Below are 22,883 nucleotides of genomic sequence, written 5' to 3' on the forward strand. Positions count from 1 at the left end.
AATCTAGTTGAAAGTGGAGACTCTCCAATTTAGGGTCTCCTTAAATTGGAGAATGGAGACAAGGCGGAGTAAGATAAAATTAGGTGAAGGCATATGGTGATGGGAAAATGAGGAAGTTATCTCTTGGTGCTTTTACTTTCTTGGTGAAATAAAAAGAAATCATCAACTGAGAATGAGAAGGGAACAGAGGAAGCTGGGTCTTGTTCTAACTGTCCAGTACATTTAGGCTCGAAGCCATGTCTCCCTCACTGAGGACATTTTTAAGATTGCACAAACTCCCATAAGTCATAATGTCTCACTTTGGTTTCTCTCTCTGTGTTACATAGGCATTTCCTTCTATCTTTTGCTCCCAAATAAATCTAAGTTTTTTTTTTTTTTTTAAGTTTTATTTGTTTATTTTAGAGAGTGAGAGAGTGAGAAAAGGAGAGAGCAAGTGAGGACAGGTTGGGGAAGGGCAGAGGGAGAGAGAAATTCAAGCAGACTCGCTGCCTGACCTGGGGCTGAATCTCACTACTCTGAGACCAGACCTGAGCAGAAACCAAGATTTGGAGGCTTAACAGACTATGCCACCCCAGCACCCTGAAATTTAAGTTTTATAATGATAATTTCTTTAAAAAATAGTTTTATTGCCTGGGTTTCATTCCTAGACATTATAGTTTGGTTTTCTTCTCATTACAGTTTTTGATATTCCCTTTAAATCTATAGGTCCTTCCCTAATCCTTTCTGTACAGTTTTTTGGTTGAAGAACTTGAGATGTTTAAGCTGTAGTGTTTCCCAGTTTATATTTTTCTGATTGCATACTCTTGGAGAATTCAACATGTTCTTGTTGAATTCTGAATCCATATTTCAGCAGACTGGCAACTGGATTGAGAGGCTCTAAGATTAGACTCATGTTTGACTCCCAGAACCAGCTGTAGCATAGATGGTGTTTTGTGTGTGTGCATATTGTCAGGAGGGCCCATAATGTCTGGTTGTCTCTCTTTTGAAGATGATAACAGCTACTGATGCTCACTGGCTACAGTCATTGATACCATGGGGGTTGTATACTGATGATGCTCTATACATCATCTATATGATGTCTTTCATTGTTTAGTTATAATATTTTCATAGACACTTTAATTGTTTTTTAATTACTTTATTATTATATAACTGAAATGTAAAAGTTGTACATATTTAATGCATACAACTTGATACATTTGGGGACAAGTATACACCTATAAAGCCATCATCACCATTAACGTCATAAATTAACTATCACCTACCAAAATTTCCCCCCACCTCCATTATTACTATTATGGTTGTGGTTGTTATGGTAAGAATACTTAGTGTAAGATCTATCCTCTTAGCCAGTTGTAAGTAAACAATACAGTATTGTTAGCTATAAGTACTATGTGTATAGTGGAACTTGAGAACTCATTTATATTGTATAACTGAGTAACTGAAACTTTGTACCATTTGACTGACTCCTTTTCTTGTACCAGCCTCAGGTAACAACCATTCTATTCTGTTACTATGAATGAGGTTGACTTTCTCAGATTCCCTATGTAAGTGAGATCATGCAGTATCTGTGTCTGCCTGCTCATGTCTTCTACCCATTTCTTAACTGGATTATTTATTTTTTGGGGTGTTGAGTTTGATAAGATTTTTATAGATTTTGGATACTAGCCCTTTAACAGATATGTCATTTGCAAATATTTTCTTCCATTCTATAGGTTGTTTTAGTTTTGTTGATTGTTTCCTTTGCTGTGCAGAAGTTTCTTATTTTGATGAAGTCCCACTAGTTCATTTTTGCTTTTGTTTCCCTTGCCTCTGGATACATATCTTATGAGAAGTCGCTATAGCTGAGGTCAAAGAGGTTTCTGCCTGAAATTTTCCATTTTATTGTGTCAACATCAATTTCTTTCATTAGTGTCCTGTAGTTTTCAGAATCCAGATCTTTTATGTCTTTGGTTAGGTTTATATCTAGGTTTCTTACGGTATCTGGTGCAATTATAAATGGGATCAATTCATTGATTTTTCCTTTCTGCTGCTTCATTATTGGTGCATAGAAATGCAACAGATTTCTGTACACTGATTTTATATCATGAGACTTTGCTCAATTTGTGTATCAGTTCTAACAATTTTTTGGTGGAGTCATTCAGGTTTTCTTTTCCTTTTTTAAAAGATTTTTTAAATCAATCAATCAATCAATCTATCTATCATCTATCTATCTATCTATCTATCTATCTATCTATCTAACCTATCATCTATCATCTAACATCTCTCTATTTATTCATCTATCTGTTTATTTAGAGAGAACCACTGGTGGGACAGAGAGAGTGAGAATCTCAAGCAGACTGTATTGAGTGCATAGCCCAAAGTGGGGCTTTATTTCACAACCCCGAGATCATGACCTGAACTGGAATAAGAATTGGCTGCCTACCCACTGAGCCACCCAGGAGCCCCTCGTCAGGTTTTCTATGTTTAGGTTTCTAGAATATTATGTTATCTGTGAATATGAAAGTTTGACTTATTCCTTGCTGATTTGCATGCCTTTTACTTCTTTTTGTTGTCTCATTGTTGAGGCTAGGATTTCCAGTATTATGTTAAATAGCAATGGTGAGAGTGAACGTCCCTGTTTTGTACCTGATCATAGAGGAAAAGCTCTGTTTTTACTCATTGAGAATGATATTAGTTGTGGGTCTTTGGATATGGACTTTATGATGTTGAGTTATGTTCCCCCAATCCCTACTTTCAAGGTGTTTTTTTTTTTTTTAAATAAAGAACATATGCTTTGTAATATATTTTGAAATCAGGAAGAGTGATACTTCTAGCTTCGTTCTTCTTCCTCAAAATTGCTTCAACTATTCAGAGACTTTAGTAGTTTCATATAAATTTTAGGATTTGTTTTCTTCCTTCCTTTCTTCCTTCATTCTTTCCATTCTTACACTTTTTTTCCATTCTTAAATTTTTAATCTTTGTTTTAAATATTTTCTTAAACAATGTTTTGGTGTTGTTTTTTCTATTTCTGCAAAAATATGACATTGGGATTTTCATAAAGATTTTATTGAACATGTAGATTGTTTTGAGTGGTATGCATATTTTAACAATATTCTTTCCACCCCTGAACATGTGTTATCCTTCCAGGTATTTGTGTCTTCCTTAATTTCTTTCAATATTTTGTAGTTTTCGGTGTACAAATCTTTCATCTCTTTGGTTACTTTGTATTCCTAAGTATTTTGTTCTTTTGATGTTATTGTAAATGGGATTGGTTTCAATGTTTCTTTTTTGAATACTTTGTTGTTAGTGTATAGAAAAGCAACAGGTTTTTGTATGCTGATTTTGTGGTCTATAGCTTACTGAATTCTTTTATAACTTCTAACAGTTTTTGGTAGTGTCTCAGGGTTTTCTAAATACAAAATCATGTCATTGCCCATGAAGATAAATCTTTTTTTTAAAAATTTGGATGATTTTATCTTTTTTACTTACCTAAGTACTAGTTGAATGTTGAATAGGAATGGGAGAGGTGGCCATCCTTGCCTTTTTCCTGATCTTACAGGAAAAACTTTCATTTTTTTACTGTTGAATATAAGTGAAGAATTTCTTTCGTTTTTGTTGTTTTGTTTTTTAAGTAGGCTCCATGTCCATCATAAAGCACAATGAGGGGCTAGACCATGAGATCAAGATGTAAATTGAGATCTTAAGTCAGATACTCAACTGACTGTGCCACCCAGGGATGCCTGAAGAATTTCTTTTATCCTGTCTTGTAAGACATTTCTTCTAGTGACACATTCTCTCAAATTTGTCTTATAAATTTTTTATTTCATTAATCAGAGAAAGGCAAATACTACATATTAGCATTTATATGTGGAATATAGAAAAAGCTGATCTTATAGAGGTAGAAAAAACTATTGATTACTAGGGGCTGAGGGGGTAAGGGAAATGAAGAAAGAAACTTCCAGTTATAAGATGAACTAGTTCTAGTAATCTAATGTACAGCATGGTAATTCTAGTTCATAATACTGGGTTATGTACTCGAAATTTGCTAAAAGAGCAATTCTTAAATGTTCTCACTACAAAAAAAGGTAATTACATGCTGTAATGGAGGTATTAATTAACATTATGGCGGTAATCATTTTGAAATACATAAGTGTGCCAAATCAACATATATTATACCTTAAACATACACAGTCTTATATGTCAATTATATCCCAATAAAGCTGGAAAAAATAAAATTAAATTTATACTCACAGAAGATAAACAAAAACAAAGACAAAACTGTTCCTGGTTGTGTTTCTTAATAAGTTGTTCTCAGAGATGTGATTGTTTTGTGTAATAATATACAAAATGAAAAACCATTTGCAATGAAATGCTTTTAGAAGTTAAAATTTCCCAAGATTTCTTTGCTTTTTTATTTCTCAGTTGCCTTTGGATTTCCCTTGAGATGACTTCTTGAATAAGATCTGAGGCATGCAGTTCTTTTAATTGTAGTCCCCTATTGTGATATTTTGGTGTGGGGGCAGAGAAATCATTTTATAGTCCTATGGTTAGATATCAGTCTTTTAGTGAGCCTATGCCCCTCAAAGGGCTATGAACTTCACAAACTGTTTCTCAGCCTCCCTTCCCCCACTTAGGTGAGACAAAAAGTCTTGAACAGACTAGTTGGCTATTTTCCTTTCCCGACGTGGAAGGGTAGATCGGGTTAGAGTTGGGTGTTTCACTTTCACCTGGTCACTGAGACCCTGGTAAGACCCCAAGTGGTTAGGTTCCGCTGAAATAGTTTCTTTTGAGGGCAGGTTTCATTAGGAAGAACAGATTGCTCTCAGTATATTTCAAAATGACTACTTTTGTCTCCTTCCACTGGAAATATGAAAGGATTTTTCTTCCCAGTCATCAATAAGAAAACCTGTTAGTGCTCCAAGAGGTAAACTTCACAGTAGTGTGAGAGCACCCTTAAGTCTGGTTTTTTTTTTTTTTTTTTTTTAAATCCCTGGAGTTTTAACTCTCAAATTTGTATTGAGCTTCCTACAATTTGTCAGTTACCCTTGTATTGATTCTCATGGATGTTGCATCTGGGGTTGTGTTCTGGGAAGTTTTGAGTCTCCCTGTATCCACTTCTCTGTCTAATTTTGGGGGTTGTGGTTTGCCCTGTGACTTCACTTCTTTGAGGATCTAAGAAGAGTTGCTGGTTTTCAGTTTGTTCAGCTTTTTTTTCTTGCTATGAAAATGGCAGTGATGGTTCTAAGCTCCTTACACAATAAACCAGAAACCAGAAGAAAGTCTCCATAGCAATTTTGAATTGTTTATATTGAATTTGGAATTAGAGTTAAGAGCCTAATGTTTTAAAAGAGCTTTTCAGAAACCCAAGTGATGCAATTTACATGTGTACTTTTTCGGTGGACTGATTGCTGAAATTTATATGAGCTGTTGCAGTGAATTTATGGAATACATTTTTAAGGTATTATTTCTCTTTACTATATGTAAAAGAATTAAAAGCTTAGGCTTTTAGCAAGTATTTGATGATGAAGTATGTTATGCTTAATTCACCTGTTTCACAAGTAGAGTAGAGATTATATGCTTGCCATGTTTATGGACACTGAAGTTTAGAGTGAATAGAAAGTTCTTACTGTCTTGGAAAGGTGGTAGCAATGAAAGAAGTAGGAGAAGAAAATTCCAGGCATGCAACTCTAACATGATTATTTGCTTTGAAGGTTAATAAACTGTTTAAATTCTTTCAATAATTGCAGATTCTGACAAACATTTACAGGAAGGACAATAAACCTTCCAATAATCAGCTTTAAATATGCTTGAATATTGGAATGAAAATTCTGCTCACTTGCTGGACCAGGGATGACTGCTGTAGAAAGTTTTTTCAACCCTTCATTTTAGTCTGTATGTATCTTTCAGTCTGGAGGGAGTCTCTTTTAGGCAGCATATAGATAGATTTTTTTTTCTCTTTTTAAAAATCCGTTTAGACATCCTATGTCTTCTGATTGGAGCATTTAGTCCATTTACATTTTAAGTAATTATTATAGGTATGTACTTACTGTCATTTTATTAATTGCTTTCTGGTTGTTTTGTAGCTTTCCATTCCTTTCTTCTTCTGTTGCTCTTTTTGTTTGTTACTTAATGACTTTTTTAGTGTTATGTTTGAGTTCCCTTCTCTTTATTTATTTATTTTTTGTATCTATTATAAGTTTTTGGTTTGTGTTTACCACGAGGTTCATATATATATAACATTCTATGTATATAGCAGTCTATTTAAAGTTGGTGGTTGCTTAAATTCAAGTATATTCTAAAAGAACTGCATTTTTACTCCCATCTCCATGTTTTTGTATAAGATGTCATATTTTATGTCTTTTCATTTTGTATGTCCCTTAAGTAATTACTGTAGATATTACTGATTACTACTTTTGTTTTTTAATACTCATACTAGCTTTATAAATGATTGATTTACTACCTTTACTATATATTTACTTTAACCAGTGAAATTTTTTCTATTCATAATTTTCTTCTCATTATGGCCTTTCTCTTTCCACTTGAAGAAGAACCTTTAACTTTTCTTGTAAGTCTGGTTTAGTGGTGAGGGACCCCTTTTGTTTTTGCTTGTCTGTGAAATTCTTTATCTCTCTTTCAATTCTGAAATATAATCTTAACATGTAGGGAATTCTTGGTTGGAATATTTTTCCTCCAGCACTTTGAATAGTTGTGCCACTCTCTTCTGGCTTACAAAGTTTTTGCTGAAATGTTTGGGAATAGTCTTATGAGGCTTCCTTTGTATATAATAAGTTGTTGCTGCTTTTATGATTCTTTTTTTCTAATTTCAACTTTTACTATTTTAATTATAACATGTCTTGGTGTGATCTCTTTGGTTTCATCTTATCTGGAAATTTCTGGAATCTGTATGTTCATTTCTTTCCTCAAGTTAAGGAAGTTTTCTGCCATTATTTCTTCAAATAAGTTTTTTTTTTTGTCCTTTCTTCTCTGTCTGGTCCCTTATAATGCAAATGTTATTACACTTGATGTTCCAAAGGTTCCTTAAGCTATCTTAATTTATTTTCCTTCTGATGCTCTGTCTGGATGAGTTCTATTGCCTGTCTTCTAGCTCACTGATCTGATTTTCAGCTTCACCCAGTCTGTTGTTGATTACCTTAGTGTATTTTTCAGTTCAATTATTGTATTCTTCATCTCTGTAACTTCTGTTTGAAACTTTCTTATACTTTTTACCTCTTCGTGAGGATCTCACTGTGCTTATCCATTCCTCTCCTCTTTTTTTTTTTTTAAAGATTTTATCTATTTATTTATTTGACAGAGATCACAAGTAAGCAGAGAGGCAGGTAGACAAAGAGAGGGGGAAGGAGGTTCCCTGATGAGCAGAGAGCCTGATGCGGGGCTCAATTCCAGGACCCCGAGATCATGACCTGAGCCAAAGGCAGAAGCTTTCACCCACTGAACCACCCAGGTGCCCCATCCATTCCTTTCTTGTGTTCATCGAGCATCATTATTACCATTACTTTCAAATCTTTACCAGGTAGATTTCTATTTATTTATTTATTATTTATTATTATTATGTTTAGTTAGCCACTGTATAGTACATAATTGTTTTCAATGTAGTATTCAGTGATTCATTAGTTATGTATAACACCCAGTACACATCACAACACATGCCCTCCTTAATACCACCACCCTGTTATGCCTCTCCTTTCTGAGACCCTCAGTTCATTTCCTGAGGTCCATATTCTCTCATGGTTCATCTCCCTCTCTAATTTTTCCCCTTTCAGATTTCCCTCCCTTCCCCTGTGGTCCTCTGTGCTATTGCTTATGTTCCACATGAGTGAAACCATATGATGATTGTCTTTCTCTTCTTTACTTACTTCACTTAGCATAATCCTCTCCAGTTCCATCTATGTCTATGCAAACGGTGGGTAGTCATCCTTTCTGATGGTTGAATAATATTCTATTGTATATATGAACCTCATTTTCTTTATCCATTCATCTGTTAAAGGGCATCTTGGCTGCTTCTACAGTTTGGCTATTGTGGATGTTGCTGCTATGAACACTGGGGTGCTTGTGCCCCTTCTTTTCACTACATTTGTATCTTTGGGGTAAATACCTAGTGGTGTAATTGCTGGGTCCTAGGGTAACTCTATTTTTAACTTCTTGAGGAAACTCCATACTATTTCCAGAGTGGCTGTACCAGCTAGCATTCCTACCAACACTGTAAGAGGGTTCCCCTTTCTCCACATCCTCACCAACATTTGTTATTTCCTGTTTTCTTAGTTTTTGCCATTCTAACTGGTGTAAGGTGGTATCTCATTGTGGTTTTGACTTGTATCTCCCTGATGGCTAATGACGTTGAATATTTTTTCATGTGTCTGTTATCTATTTGTCTGTCTTCTTTGGAGAAATGTTTGTTCATATCTTCTGCCCATTTTTTAACTGCATTATTTGTTCTTTGAATGTTGAGTTTGAGCAGTTCTCTAAAAATCTTGAATATTAGCCCTTTATCTGTAATCTCATTTGTAAATATCTTCTCCCATTCTGTGGGTTGCCTCTTAGTTTTGTTGACTGTTTCTTTGCTGTGCAGAAGTTTTTATCTTGATAAAGTCCCAAAATTAATTTTTTCTTTTGTTTCCCTTGCCTTTGGAGACATGTCTTAAAAGAAGTTGCTGTGGCTAATGTCAAAGAGGTCACTGCCTATGTTCTCCTCTAGGATTTTGATGGATTCCTGTCTGCCATTGAGGTCTTTCATCCATTTCGAGTTTATCTTTTTGTATGGTGTAAGGGAATGGTTCAGTTTCATTCTTCTGTCCAATTTTCCCAGCACCATTTATTGAAGAGACTGTCTTTTTTCCACTGGATGTTTTTTTCTGGATTTGTCAAAGATGAATTGACCATAGAGTTGAGTGTACATTTCTGGAGTCCCTATTCTGTTCCATTGATCTATGTTACCAGGTAGATTTCTTATCTCTGTTTTATTAATGCTTTTTTTTTTTAAGTGTTTTGTTCTATCATTTGGAATATAATTCTCTGTCTTCTCATATTGCCTGATTCTGTGTTGGTTCTATTAATAGATAAATTAAATACCTTTCTCAGTCCTAAAGGAACAGTCTTTGTAGGATATATCACCTGGAGCCCTGGAATGCAGTCCCCTCTGACTGTGGGAGTTGCATGCTCAAGAGTGTCTCCTATATGTGCTGTACACATCTGTTTGCTATGCTGGGGTATATTTGTGATGGAAGGGTGGGTGTGGCTGATACACATGGCTGCACTGTGGGGGTTGGCCTGACTGTGACACATGGCTCTGCTGGGACATAGGCACTGGCTGAGCTGTTGCCTGACCCAACAGTGATGCACAATTATTCTGAGGGACTGATGGGGTTCTTAGTTGGGCATGCCCACTGTCGCTAAAAGGTTAGAGAGATAGTTTCAAAATGTCACCTGTTAGTGCCATTCTTAGCAAGTTAGAATGAGGTCACAAATATAGCAGTGGCTAATGTCTGCATCCCTGGAAAAGTCCCAATGGTTGCCTGCTTTTCTGGCAGGTATTTCAAGATTAACAAGTAGGTTTTCTTCCAATATGGTGTAGGCTCTTTTCAAATTGGTGTTTTTGCTCTGGGTCCCAGAGTGAGTCTGCCATCAGGCCCTTTAAGAGTGGGTTCTTATTCCCTTCAGTTCTGTGGTTTTCCTGAAAATAATCCCCATTGTTTTGCAAAGCCTGTTATATAGAGGGTTTGTGAAGCATCTAAGGGTTGTGGTGCCTGATGTGGAGAACACATCCCTTACTTCTCAAAGGAAAATTTCCACATTTTTGAGATTTCCCTCAAATGTGGATCACCTCACCTGGTGCGGGGCTTCCTTGGCAAGATGGTGTCTCTGCCTCTCCTACTCATCCTCATGCTGTCCTTTTTGTCCTTAGCTATAGATGCTGTGTTCATCTAGTTTCCTGGTCTTTTTCAGAGGAAATTTGTCTATATATGTTTGTTGTAGCCTTGATACAGAGTGAATTCAGGATCTTCCTCTGCCATCATTTTGAACCCAACTTACATTTTCTTGTTTTTTTATGGTATAGTGAGTGAGATAATTAATCTTCTTTATTTCTTCTGATATTTAGTTGTTAGTATGTAGAGATGAAACTGATTTCTATATGTTGATTTTATATCCTGAATCTTTACTGAATTTGTTGATTAATTCCAACAGTTTTTTAGCTGAGTAATGTTTTGTTATGTATGATTACCTCACCTGCAAATAAAGACACTTTCACTTAATCTGTTCTAATTTGGATGCCTTTTATTTCTTAGTCTTTCCTAATTGCTTTAATTAGGATTTCCAAAACTATGTTGAATAAGTGTGGTGTGAGTGGAAACTCTTGTCTTTTTCCTGATCTTAGAGGAAAAGTTTTTAAACATTTATAGTTGAATATGGTTTGTTGTGGTTTTGTCATATGCAGACTATATTATTTTGAGGTATGTTCCTACTATACCAAATTTTTTGAGGATTTTTTAAAATCGTTAATACATGTTGTACTTTGTCAAATGATTTTTCTTCATCTACTGAGAATATCATATGATTTTTTCTTTTATTGTATTAATTTAGTGTATTACACTTGTTGCTTTGGATATGTTGAACCATATTTGCATTTTAGGGTTAAATCCCAATTGATCATGTTGTATCATACTTTTAATATGTTGTTTAATTCAGTTTGCTAATATTTTGTTGGCAAATTTTCATCTATATTCATCATAAATATTGCTTTGTGGTTTTATTATTTTTTGTAGTGTTCTTTGTCTGGCTTTCATGTCAGCATAAATTCTGGCCAGATAAAATGAGCTTTGGAGTATTCCCTCCTCTTCAATTTTTTTTACATTTGGGGAAAACTGGTGTTAATTTTTCTTAAAATATTTGGTAGAACTCACCAGTGAAACCATTTGGTCTTGGGGTTCTTTGTGTAAGAAGGTTTCTAATTACTGATTCAATCTTTTATTTATTATTGATCTGTTCAGATTTTCTATTTCTTCCTGATTCAGTCTTTGTAGGTTATATATTTCTAGATATTTATCCATTTTTTTTCTTGGTTATCCAATTTATTGGCACATAATTGTTCATGGTAATCTCTTATGGTCTAAGTATTTGTATGGTATCAGTTGTAATGTCTGCTTTTTCATTTTTTATTTTATTCATTTGAAGCCCCCTCTTTTCCCCCTTTAGATAGTCTAGGTAAAGGACTGTATATTTTATATTTTCAGAAAAACAGCTCTTCATTTCACTGATCTTTTTCTATTTTCTCCTGGTATCTATTTCATTTATTTCCACTTTAATCTTTGTTATTTCCTGCTTCGGCTGACTTTGGCCTTAGTTTGTTTTTCTTTTTAGTTCCTTGGTTATAAAGTGAGCTTGTTTACTTGAAGTATTTCTGTTTTTTTTTTTTTTTAATTGTTTTGGGGATAGTGGACACACAATGCTACATGTTTCAGGTGTACAGTATAGTGATGCAACATCTCTATACATTACGTTATGCTCACCACAGTGTAGCTACCATCTATTACTACACAATGCTATTATAATATCATTGACTGTTCCCTATGCTGTGTCTTTTATTATCATACTTATTCTTTCTATAACTTGAAATCTGTATCTCCCACTTCTCTTCACCCATTTTTGTCTATCCTCCCATTCCCCTTCTCTCTGGCAACCATCAGTTTGTTCTTCGTATTTATAGAACTGATTGTACTTTTTGTTTGTTTATTCATTTGTTTTATTCTTTAGATTCTACATATGAATGAAATCACGATATTTATCTTTTTCAGGCTGACTTATTTCACTTGGCATAATAACCTCTATGTCCATCCATGTTGTTGCAAATGGCAAGATCTCATCCTTTTTTATAACTGTGTAATATTCCATGTGTGTGTGTCTCTGTGTGTGTTTTATGTGTGTGTATATATGACATTTTCTTTGTCCATTCATCTATTGTTGGACCCTTAGGTTGCTTCCATATCTTGGCTGTTGAAAGTAATGCTGCAATACACATAGGGGTGCATATATGTTTTCAAATTAGTGTTTTCATTTTCTTTGGATTAAATACCCAGTAGTAGAATTACTAGATCATTTAGTAATTCTATTTTTAATTTTTGGAGGACCCTACATACTGTTTTCCACAGTGGCTGTACCAATTTTCATTTCTACCAATAGCGTATGAGGGTTTCTTTTTCTCCAAATCCTTGTCAATATTTGTTATTCCTTCTCTTTTTGATTTTAGCCATTCTGACAGATATCATAAGGTGTTATTTCATTGTGGTCTTGATTTACATTTCCCTGATGATTAGTGTTATGGAGCATCTTTTCATGTGTCTGTTGGCCATTTTTATGTCTTCTTTGGAAAAATATCTATTCAAGCCCTCTGCCTATTTTTGATTGGATTATTTATTTTTTTGGTGTTGAGTTGTATAAGTTCTTTATATATTTTGCAAATTAACTCTTTATCGGATATACCATTTTGCAAATATCTTCTCCTATTCAGTAGGTTGCCTTTTTATTTTGTTGATAACTTTTACTTTGCAAAAGCTTTTTATTTTGATGTAGTTCCAATAATTTAATTTTGCTTTTGTTTCCCTTGCTTTAAGAAACAAATCTAGAAACATGTTGCTATGGCTGATGTAAAAGAAATTACTGCATGTGTTCCTTTGTAGGATTTTTGTGGTTTCAGGTCTCACAGTTAGGTCCTTAATCTGTTTTGAGTTTATTTTTGTGTGTGGTGTTAGAATGTGGTAGTTTCATTCTTTTGTACGTAGTTGTCTAGTTTTCTTAGCAGCATTTATTGAAGAGACTGTCTCTTCCTATTGTGTATTCATGTCTTTTTTGTCATAAATTAACAGACCATATAAGTGTGGATTTATTTCTAGGCTCTCTATTCTGTTCCATTGATCTATGTGTCTATTTTGTGCCAGTACCATACTGTTTTGATTACTACAGTTTTGTAGTATATCTTGAAATCCAGAACTGTGATATTTCTAGCTTCATTTTTCTTTCTCAAGATTGCTTTGGCTATTTGGGGTTTTTGGTGGTTCCATACATTTTAGGATTAGTTCTGTGAAATGCTATTGGTATTTTGATAGTGATTCCATTGAATCAGCAGATTGCCTTGGGTGGTATGGACATTTTAACAATATTAATTCTTCCAATCCATAAGCATGGAATATCTTTACATTTGTTTGTGTAGTCTTTAATTTATTTCATCAATGTTTTATAGTTTTCAGAACACAGATCTTTCACCTCCTTGGTTAAGTTTATTTCTAGATATTTTATTCTTTTTGGTGTAATTGCAAATGAGGTTGTTTTCTTAATTTTGCTTTCTGCTATTTTATTAAAGATTTTATTAAAGATTTTATTAAAGATATTCTTTAAGGAATTTATTATCAGTTTCTTCCAGGTTCTCCAATTTGTTGGCATGTATTTTTTCATAGTATTCCCTTAAAATCCTTTGTATTTCTATGATGTCAGTTGTTAAATCTCATTTTTATTTCTGAGTTTATTTATTTGTATATTTTCTCTTTTTTTCTTGATGAGTCTGGCTAAGGGGTTACACATTTTGTTTATATTTGCAAAGAACCAGCTTTTTGTTATATTGATTTTCTTTTCTTTTCTTTTTCTTTTTTTTTTTTTTTTTTTTACTCTATGTCAATTATTTTTCCTTATATGGAACCACAAAAGACTTTGAAGAGCCAAAACAACTTTGGGAAAGAAAAACAAAGTTGGAGGGATCCCATTTCCTGATTTCAAAATATTATAAAGTTGTAGAAAGATTTAATTTTGTAAATATGTCAGCTCTCCCTAAATTGATCTCTAGATTCACTACAGTCTTAATGAAAATTCTCACTAAATATACATGTATATGTACTTGAATAGATTATCCTAAAATATATATGGAAGTTCAAAGGAGCAAGAATATTCAAGATAGTCCTTGAAAAAAAGAAAATGTAGACATCTTCTCTACTATATATGAAGACATCATAAATTCTCATTAATTAGAATAGTATATTATTTGTGCCAAGAGAGACAAATTGAGCAATGGAACAGAGTAGATAGCCTAGGGTATACACTAGGTTTATGACAAAAGAGTACTGTAAATCATTGAGAAAAGTTTTTTTTTCAAGAAAGGTTGTTGGGTCAATTAGCTATATTATATGGTAAAAACAAATTTAAGGATAAATTTGTCCCCAGTTTCATGAAAATCAATACCAGGTAGAGATTTACAATCTAAATTTGACAGGCAAAATAATAAAACTTTTGGAAGATACCGAAAGCATTTTGAAGAAAATATTCAGAGAATATCTTTATGAACTTTAGGTGAGAAAGGAACACAAAAAGCCCAAATTAAAACAAAGTTTGATGAATTGGACTGTTGACATTAAAAATTTCTTTTTATGGGATTGGGAGGGAGACAAACCATAAGTGACTCTTAATCTCACAAAACAAACTGAGGGTTGCTGGGCAGAGGGGGGTTGGGGGGGGGTTATGGACATTGGGTAGGGTATGTGCTATGGTGAGTGCTGTGAAGTTTGTAAACGTGGAGATTCACAGACCTGTACCCCTGGGGGAAAAATATATATATATATATATGTTTATAAAAAATAAAATTATAAAAAAAAATATATAGACATAGCTTACATAGCACTTAAAAAAATAATAAATAAATAAATTAATTAATTAAAAAAATTTTCTTTTTATAAAATGATATCATAAAGGAGGTAAGAGGGCAAGTCATTGGGCAGAAGATGATTTTAAGACATGTAATAAAGCATTTGCATGCAGAATTTATATTAAAACCCTACAGATTGCTGAGAAAATAACAACCCTATGGGATAATGGATAAAATAATTAAAAGATATTTGGGAATTGATATTAAGGTGGCCAAGAAAACAAATGAAAATATCTTCAATCTTACTACTAATATAGGAATTTGAATGTGAGGTACATTTGGTTACTACCATACATCTGCTGAATGACTATAAATTAATACCTTGATTATTTAAACTGTTAGTGGGGATGTGGACCAAAAAGAGCTGTTCTTCACAGCTGAAGATATTATAAATTCATTCAACAGCTTGGGAAACTCTTTGGCATTATTTCCTAAAGTTGAAGATATACATGTTCTATGAAAAAACTTTAATGCCTGGGCATATATATGATAAGTATGTGTTCACATATACAACAAGAATCATTTAGCAAAAATTTACAGCAGTACAGTATTTATAATGGCCAAATCCTAGAAACAATCTAAATGTTCAATGGTAAAATGAATAAATGTACTGTGGCATATTACTATGAAGGAACACTATAGAGGAATTAAAACTAATGAACTACAACTGTATACAATAACATAGTTGAATTTCATGCATGTTGTATGGCATATAGTAAGCCAGATACAAAGTGTACATACTATATCATTTCATTTATATGAATTTTAAAGCAAGGTGACAAAACTAAACAACAGTGTATAGATATATGTGCTTTGGAGTCAGAATCTTAGTATGTGTTCTTGTAGCCAGAATAGTAATGTTTGGTTTTCTACCATTCTTCTAGTTATCCTAGGCAAAAATCTGTATTAGCTTAAGCCAATGATAGTGTTCTCTATTTCTTTGCCAATGATTAGTTTGAGGGTATGTATGCAATTCATTTCTGGGGAGCTTCTGAGAAAATATTCCTTGTCAATGTAAGAAGGAATGTACTCTGTTTATTCTGGTGTAATTTGATGGATCTGGATATGATGTCCAAAGCAGTGACAGGTATCTTGTGACCATAGGAAAAGCTAGTTAAGAATAAATCTGACTCTCTTCCCACATTTAATGGTATGGTTGATCTGTTGGATTAACCGGTTCAGAACTCTCTGACCTTTGGACTTCTTTTTTTTTTTTTTTTAAGATTTTATTTATTTATTTGACAGACAGAGATCACAAGTAGGCAGAGAGGCAGGCAGAGAGAGAGGAAGGGAAGCAGGCTCCCCACTGAGCAGAGAGCCCGATGCGGGGTCCATCCCAGGACCCTGGGATCATGACCTGAGCTGAAGGCAGAGGCTTTAACCCACTGAGCCATCCAGGCGCCCCTGACCTTTGGGCTTCTTATGTGCAATAATATATATTTTTTTATTGTTTAAGTCAGTTGAATCTGAATTGTTTGTAGCTTGAACCTGAAGACATACTCACTGGTACAGCAAACATTTACGGTAAAATATTAAAAAAAAAAACTCACAGAATGCGAGAGAATATTGGCAAACCTACATCTGATAAAGGTTTCCCATCCAGAATAATAAAGAACTGGCAACTCAATAATAAAAGACAACCTAATTAAAAAATGAATAAAGGATTTGAATAGACATTTCTACAAAGAAGTTACAAAAATGGCCAATAAAACACGAAAAGATGATCAGCATCATTAAGTTGCAAGTTAAATGCAAATTAAAACTACAATGAGATATTGCTACAGCAACTAGGATAATGATAATAACAAAGACAGACAATAGCAAATGTTGGTGAAGATGTAGAGAAATTGGACCTTCATGCACAGCTGGTAGGATTATAAGATGAAACATACAACTGTAGAAAATTGTTGGACAATTACTCAGAAAGTTAAATGTACATTTTTTTTAAGATTTTATTTATTTATTTGACAGACAGAGATCACAAGTAGGCAGAGAGGCAGGCAGAGAGAGGAGGGGAAGCAGGATCCCTGATGAGCAGAGAGCCCCATGCGGGGCTCGATCCCAGGACCCTGGGTTCAGGACCTGAGTTGAAGGCAGAGACTTTAACCCACTGAGCCACCGAGGTGCCCCAAATGTACATTTTTAAAAAAGATTTATTTATTTATTTGAGAGAGTGAGCAAGGGGAGGGGCAAAGGGAGAGGGAGACAAGGAGATTTTCCACTGAGTGAGGAACCTGATTTGGGGCTCGATCCCAGGACCCTGAGATCATGATTTGTGCCAAAATCAATAGTCAGATGCTTAATCAACTGAGCCATGCAGGTGCCCCTGAACATAGTTATTGTATAACACAGCAATTCTATTCCAAGTTTTATACTCAAGAGAATTGAAAATATGTCCACAAAAAAACCCGGATATAAATGTTCATAGCACACCATCCATAATAGCTCCAAAGTAGAAACTATCTAAGTGACCATTAACTGAGGAATGGATGAGTAAAAGGTAGTATATCCATTCGATAGAATACCATTCCTCAGTTGAAAGAAATTGAGCACTGATGGATGTTACAACATGGATGAACTTTGAAAAATATGCCAAGTAAAAGAAAATAGACTCTAAGGGTCACATATTGTTTGATTATATTAAATACCCAGAATAGGTAAATTGGTAGAGACAGAAAGTAGATTAGAGACTTCCAGAGTCTGAAGGGAGGGGAGAATTGGGGATGACTACTAATGAACACAGAGTTTCTTTATGGAATTGATGAAATGTTCTGAAATTAAATAGTAGTGATGGTTGCACAACTTTATGAATATACAGAAAACCACTGAAATGGTATACTTTAAAAGAGTTAATTTTATCTCATCAAAAATACATAAAAAATAAGAACAAAGAGAGGAATCTTAAATTGCCAGCTATTAAAATGTACTCTAAGGTAATGGGTGCATCAGAAAAGAGAGGTAAATCCGTAGATAATAATATAAATTCCTGTCATAAATCCAATGATGAATATATTTTTATTAAATAGTATTGGTGGATTTAAAAATTATCTTGGGATGGTTAGATTAATCATTCAATAATATGCCTGTATAATTGGTCATTTGGATAGTGTTAAGATGGAATCTTAGTTCCCAACATACACAAAATCATTTCCACTGATGTCCTTACTGATATTGGTGATCAGAGTTCTGTGAACCACAGATTATGATGGGGAAGCCTCCTTTTCACCCTTGGCCATTCTAATCACCACTTACTTCCCATTATTTCAATTCCCCAAGTTTCCTGTTTGCTGTGAACATTCTCTCACCATCTTTGGATCAAACAACAGTCCTCAAGTTAGAGTTCAAAATAAGTGAACTCACTGAAGGGGACCACCTTAAGAATTTGTCCTGAGCATGAACTCTTCCTGTGAGGGCCAATTCACTCCTCTCACCTTCTTCATTAATCTGTACCTGTTTAATTTATTTTCAAACTCTTGGAAGACCTTGTATTTTCTTTCAAGTATATTTTCATATCTCTGGAATGAAAGATTTCTGTCTTACCTTGAGGAACTATGGACAGCAAAACAAGGACTCCAAGGATGGAATGCAAGACCCTCATGGTTGAATAACTGGAGAGAATCAGTAGATTGGATGAAGAGAATGTCTTTGTATATTTAGGACTCAAGAGATGAGTTGTTGTATGATTATTGAACCTTTGAGTAGCAAGAACATTTCTGTGTTCCAATGAGCCTTCATATCAGGAAACAGCATGCAATGGACATGACTATCAGTCATTCACTTGATCTTAGCCAAAAGGCCGAGAAGTGATGATTATCAGTCATTCAAAGTACATTTGTCAAATGGTTGATTGGGTGTAGGCAAGGACAATAGGATGCACAACACTTACAGAGGAGGAAAACAATAGTGAAGGAAGAAGAGAGTCTGTGAAAAATCATTGTCTTATGGGTCCTGGCAGAACTGTCAAGGTTAAGGCATTTCCAGAGTTAAACTATTCAATTTATTTCCTCACTAACAGGAGGAGAATGGGACACATAGTTTCATTATTGGAGAAGGTCCTCCCTGGCTACTGAGACTTTGAAAATGACTTCTTGAGCTAACTCAAGATATGAGATTGGTGGAGGCACATGGTGATTACTGTAGGTCTTGAAAGACATAAACCTCCAAAGTCTTAGTCTAAGCCAGTGGGGTTGCTGAAAGCTCTGGGGATGACTTTCCCTAAGTCTGGGTTCATGTTTTTTCTCCTCTGAAATTGCTGGGACAGTAGTACCTGGGAATAAGCATCTCCCCTAACCCTAAAAACTCACAGTGAGATTTTAGGGTCTTTGGGGGTGTGTGCTGGCTCTTGAGGACTGTTCCATTTACTTAAACTTTTCTGACCTGGATTCTTTAGTATCTCTGATTATAAATTCAGAAGTTACTGTTTTTTTCTTAGGTGTCTTGGAATTCTTGCCTTCTTGATCATGAGGAAAAGCTTTGGAAGTATAGCTTACATTGCAAAGAAATCAAATTTATGAACACACATCATCAAGTTCCCTTATGGGACACTGAGGGCAGAATTTTCAGTGAACTTTGACATCTTCTATAAATATTTATGTTCCATCCAGGTAAATCTGGAGCCAAGAGGTGGGCTTGATAGGCTGCCCAGGAGGCCCAAGAGCATTGTGTGATCCATGGGCTGGCAATCAGGGACATCAAAGAAAGGATAAGAAGTTCACTGTGTTCTGGGGGTGGGTTGGTGTGCATCAGGTGAATGTTGAAAGGTAGCTTATCACCAAATTGTTTAGGGCCTCGGGGTGGGGGAAAAGGCACATTGAGAAATGCCTTTCCTTAGAAGAACACGGAGAAGAAAATCAGATTGCTATCAAGTTATCAAAGTACAAACTGTCACAGCAGAAGAAGATAGGAGTTAATTTACCATGAGATAGTAAATTAGAACTAGGAAAATTACTGGGTTTTATTGGACACAGCTCTCCAGAAAGGCACTAAATACTCAATAAATAATTTATAATCAAGTGTTTATTGTCTGCCTTCCCTCCCTGTATTCAGTAGTATTGAAAGCTTTGCAGTCCTTAATGCATCAATTATTTCTTTTTCTTCTTGTTGCAATCTTCCTAAATTAAATGTTTCCTTACAGTTGGCCTGTAAATAGCCTCAAGTTCTTGTACTTTAAAAACAAAATATAAAATTATTTTTCTTGTCTTTAGTTTACTTTTTATGTAAGACTCTACCTTTTTCACCTTTCTCTCAGGAAAATAGTAGTATATGCTCTGTTTAAACCCAATTCTTTCCATTCACTTCCTACCTTGTAGGTTTCTGACATTTTCCTTCATTTTTCTACTGAAAATACTTGTGCTAAGTCACTTATAACTTTTCTCTCTATATAAACAAATAACATGTTCACATATACACCCATAGATGCTTATGAACTCTGTTATATTTTCATTTTTTTCAAATTTTGATTCTTCAATAGACTTTTTATTTTAAAATTGGAAAACCCATAAAAATATTAAGATAACAACAAATATAATGCATTATTCTACCACTTAAAGTTCACTACTATTTTGGTTTATTTCTTTTCCATTGAAATAACAGGTGGAGAAGAATTTAAAGATTATAACACGATACTACAAACTTCCTATATCAAATATCTGAATTAAATGGACACTTTAAGGGAAATACAGTTGTCAACAAAGTTGGCTAATAAAATAAAATTGCAAGTAGTCAAAGTTCTGTCTTTTCACATTCAAGCTAGAATTTATGTACAACTTTCAAGGAACGGATAATTTCTGTTTTTTAAAAATTATTTTTATTAACATATAATGTATTATTTGCCCCAGGGGTACAGGTCTGTGAATCATCAGGCTTACACATTTCACAGCACTCACCATAGCACATACCCTCCCCAATGTCCGTAACCCAACCACCCTCTCCCTATCCCCCCAACCCCCAACAACCCTCAGTTTGTTTTGTGAGATTAAGTCTCTTATGGTTTGTCTCCCTCCTGATCCCATCTTGTTTCATTTTTTCCTTTCCTAACCCCACAACCCCGTGCCCTGCCTCTTAAATTCCTCATATCAGAGATCATATGATAATTGTCTTTCTCTGATTGACTTATTTCATTCAGCATAATACTCTTTAGTTCCATTCATGTCATTGCAAATGGCAAGATTTCATTTCTTTTGATGGCTGCATAGTATTCAGTGTGTGTGTGTGTGTGTATACACTACATCTTCTTTGGATAATTTCTATTTTATGAGAATAACACGATAGAATAAAATAGCTTATCAACATTTTATGAAATAGAATGACTACTATATAGAAATGTCACAAGGACATTGTTATGCAATTAATACATAATACATTTATTACGTATTAATTGCATAACAAAATACCCTGAAATGTAGTGGCTTAAAATAACAAACATTTATTACCTTATGGTTTCTGTGGGTCAAGAATCTGGGTGTGGCTTAGCTGGGTGACCATTTTATGTTTATAGCAACTTACCTTCAATAGCTGACAAAAGCTCTATACTTTTACTCCTCCTTCTACATTTATGATGTCCCAATTTATGTCATTATATATTGTGCATTTATTAACCAATTAAAGTCACTAGAGTTACTTTTAGTACTTTTTTCCCCCTTTAACCTTTATATTATAGTTAAGTGGTTAACTCACTATCTTATTATAGACCTAAAGTTTTCTGAACTTGACAATATATTTTTCGCTTTTACCAGTTTGTTGTATACTTTCATATGTTTTCATGTTGCTGACTAACATCTTTTTATTTGAGCTTGAAGGACTAAGTTTATTTTATTTTTGTGAAGTACTGATCTAGTGGTTATCAGCTTCCTCATTTTTGTTTATCTGGGAATGTCTTTACTTCTCCTTCATATCTGAAGCAGAATTTGCCATTGACTATTCTTGGATGCCAGGTACTATCTTCAACACTTTGGGTACGTTATTACACTCTCATGGCCTGTAGGGTTTCCACTGAGGTAGTCCCTGACAGACTAATAGTGGTTCCTTTGTGACTTATGCAGTTTTTCCCTCTGAATTTCTTTAGGATTCTTTCTTTATTTTTGATTTTTAGTAGTTTTGTTATAAAGGTTCTTGGAGAACATCTTTTCACATTGAGATAATAGGGCACAGATAATAATCTATTAGCTTTGAAAACTTGAATGTCCAAGTCTCTCCCTTGGTTTGGGAGATTAATCAACTATTACATTTTTAAATAAGCTTTCTGTCCCATAATTACTCTTTCTCTTTCTAGAATCCAGATTCTTTTCTATTCTTTTCTTTGTTAAAGATTTATTTATTTATTTTGGAGAGAGAGAGAGAGAGAAGCAGAGAGGGAGAGAGAGAATCTCAAGCAGACTCCCCGCTGAGCACAGAGCCTGGCAGGTGGCTGTATCCCAGGGTCCCAAGTTCATGACCTGAGCTGACACCAAGAGTCAGATGCCCAACCGGCTGAACTACCCAGACACCCCTGGAATCCAGTTTATTCTAACATCTTTTTGTTTGAATGCCATAGATCCTTCAGGCTTGTTTTGCTTTTTAAAATTCTTTTGTTTTGGTTCTTCCAACTGTGTTATTTCAAAATTCCTATCCTCTAACTTATTTACTATTCCATCTGTTCTACTCTACTGCAGGCATTCTCTATTCATTCTTCATTTCACTCATTGAATCCTTTTTTAAAATCAACTATAACTGACATACAATATTGTATTAGTTTCAGATGCATAACATAGTGATTTGGTATTTATATATTGTAAACTTATCTGTCATCATACAAAGTTGTTATAATTATTGACCATATTTTCTATGCTATATATTATATCTCCCTGTCTTATTTATTTAATAACTGGAAGAATATACCTCTTAATCCCCTTCACCTATTTTGTCCATTCCTCCAGTACCTCCCCTCTGGTAACTACCAGTTTGTTCTCTGTATCAATGAGTCTTTTTTTGCTTTGTTTTGTTTGTTTGTTTCTTGTTTTTTAGATTCCATATACAGGTGAAATCACATAGTATTTTGTCTTTCTCTGTCTAACTTATTTCATTTAACATAATACCCTTTAGATCTATCTATGTTGCCTCAAATAGTAAGATTTCATTCTTTGTTATGGCTGAGTAATATTACTTACACACACACCACATCTTTATCCATTTGTCTATTGACGGACATTTAGGTTGCTTCCACATCTTG

Source organism: Lontra canadensis, unplaced genomic scaffold (assembly GCF_010015895.1).
Source record: "Lontra canadensis isolate GAN:19392208 unplaced genomic scaffold, GSC_riverotter_1.0 scaffold10, whole genome shotgun sequence".
Taxonomy (NCBI): domain Eukaryota; kingdom Metazoa; phylum Chordata; class Mammalia; order Carnivora; family Mustelidae; genus Lontra; species Lontra canadensis.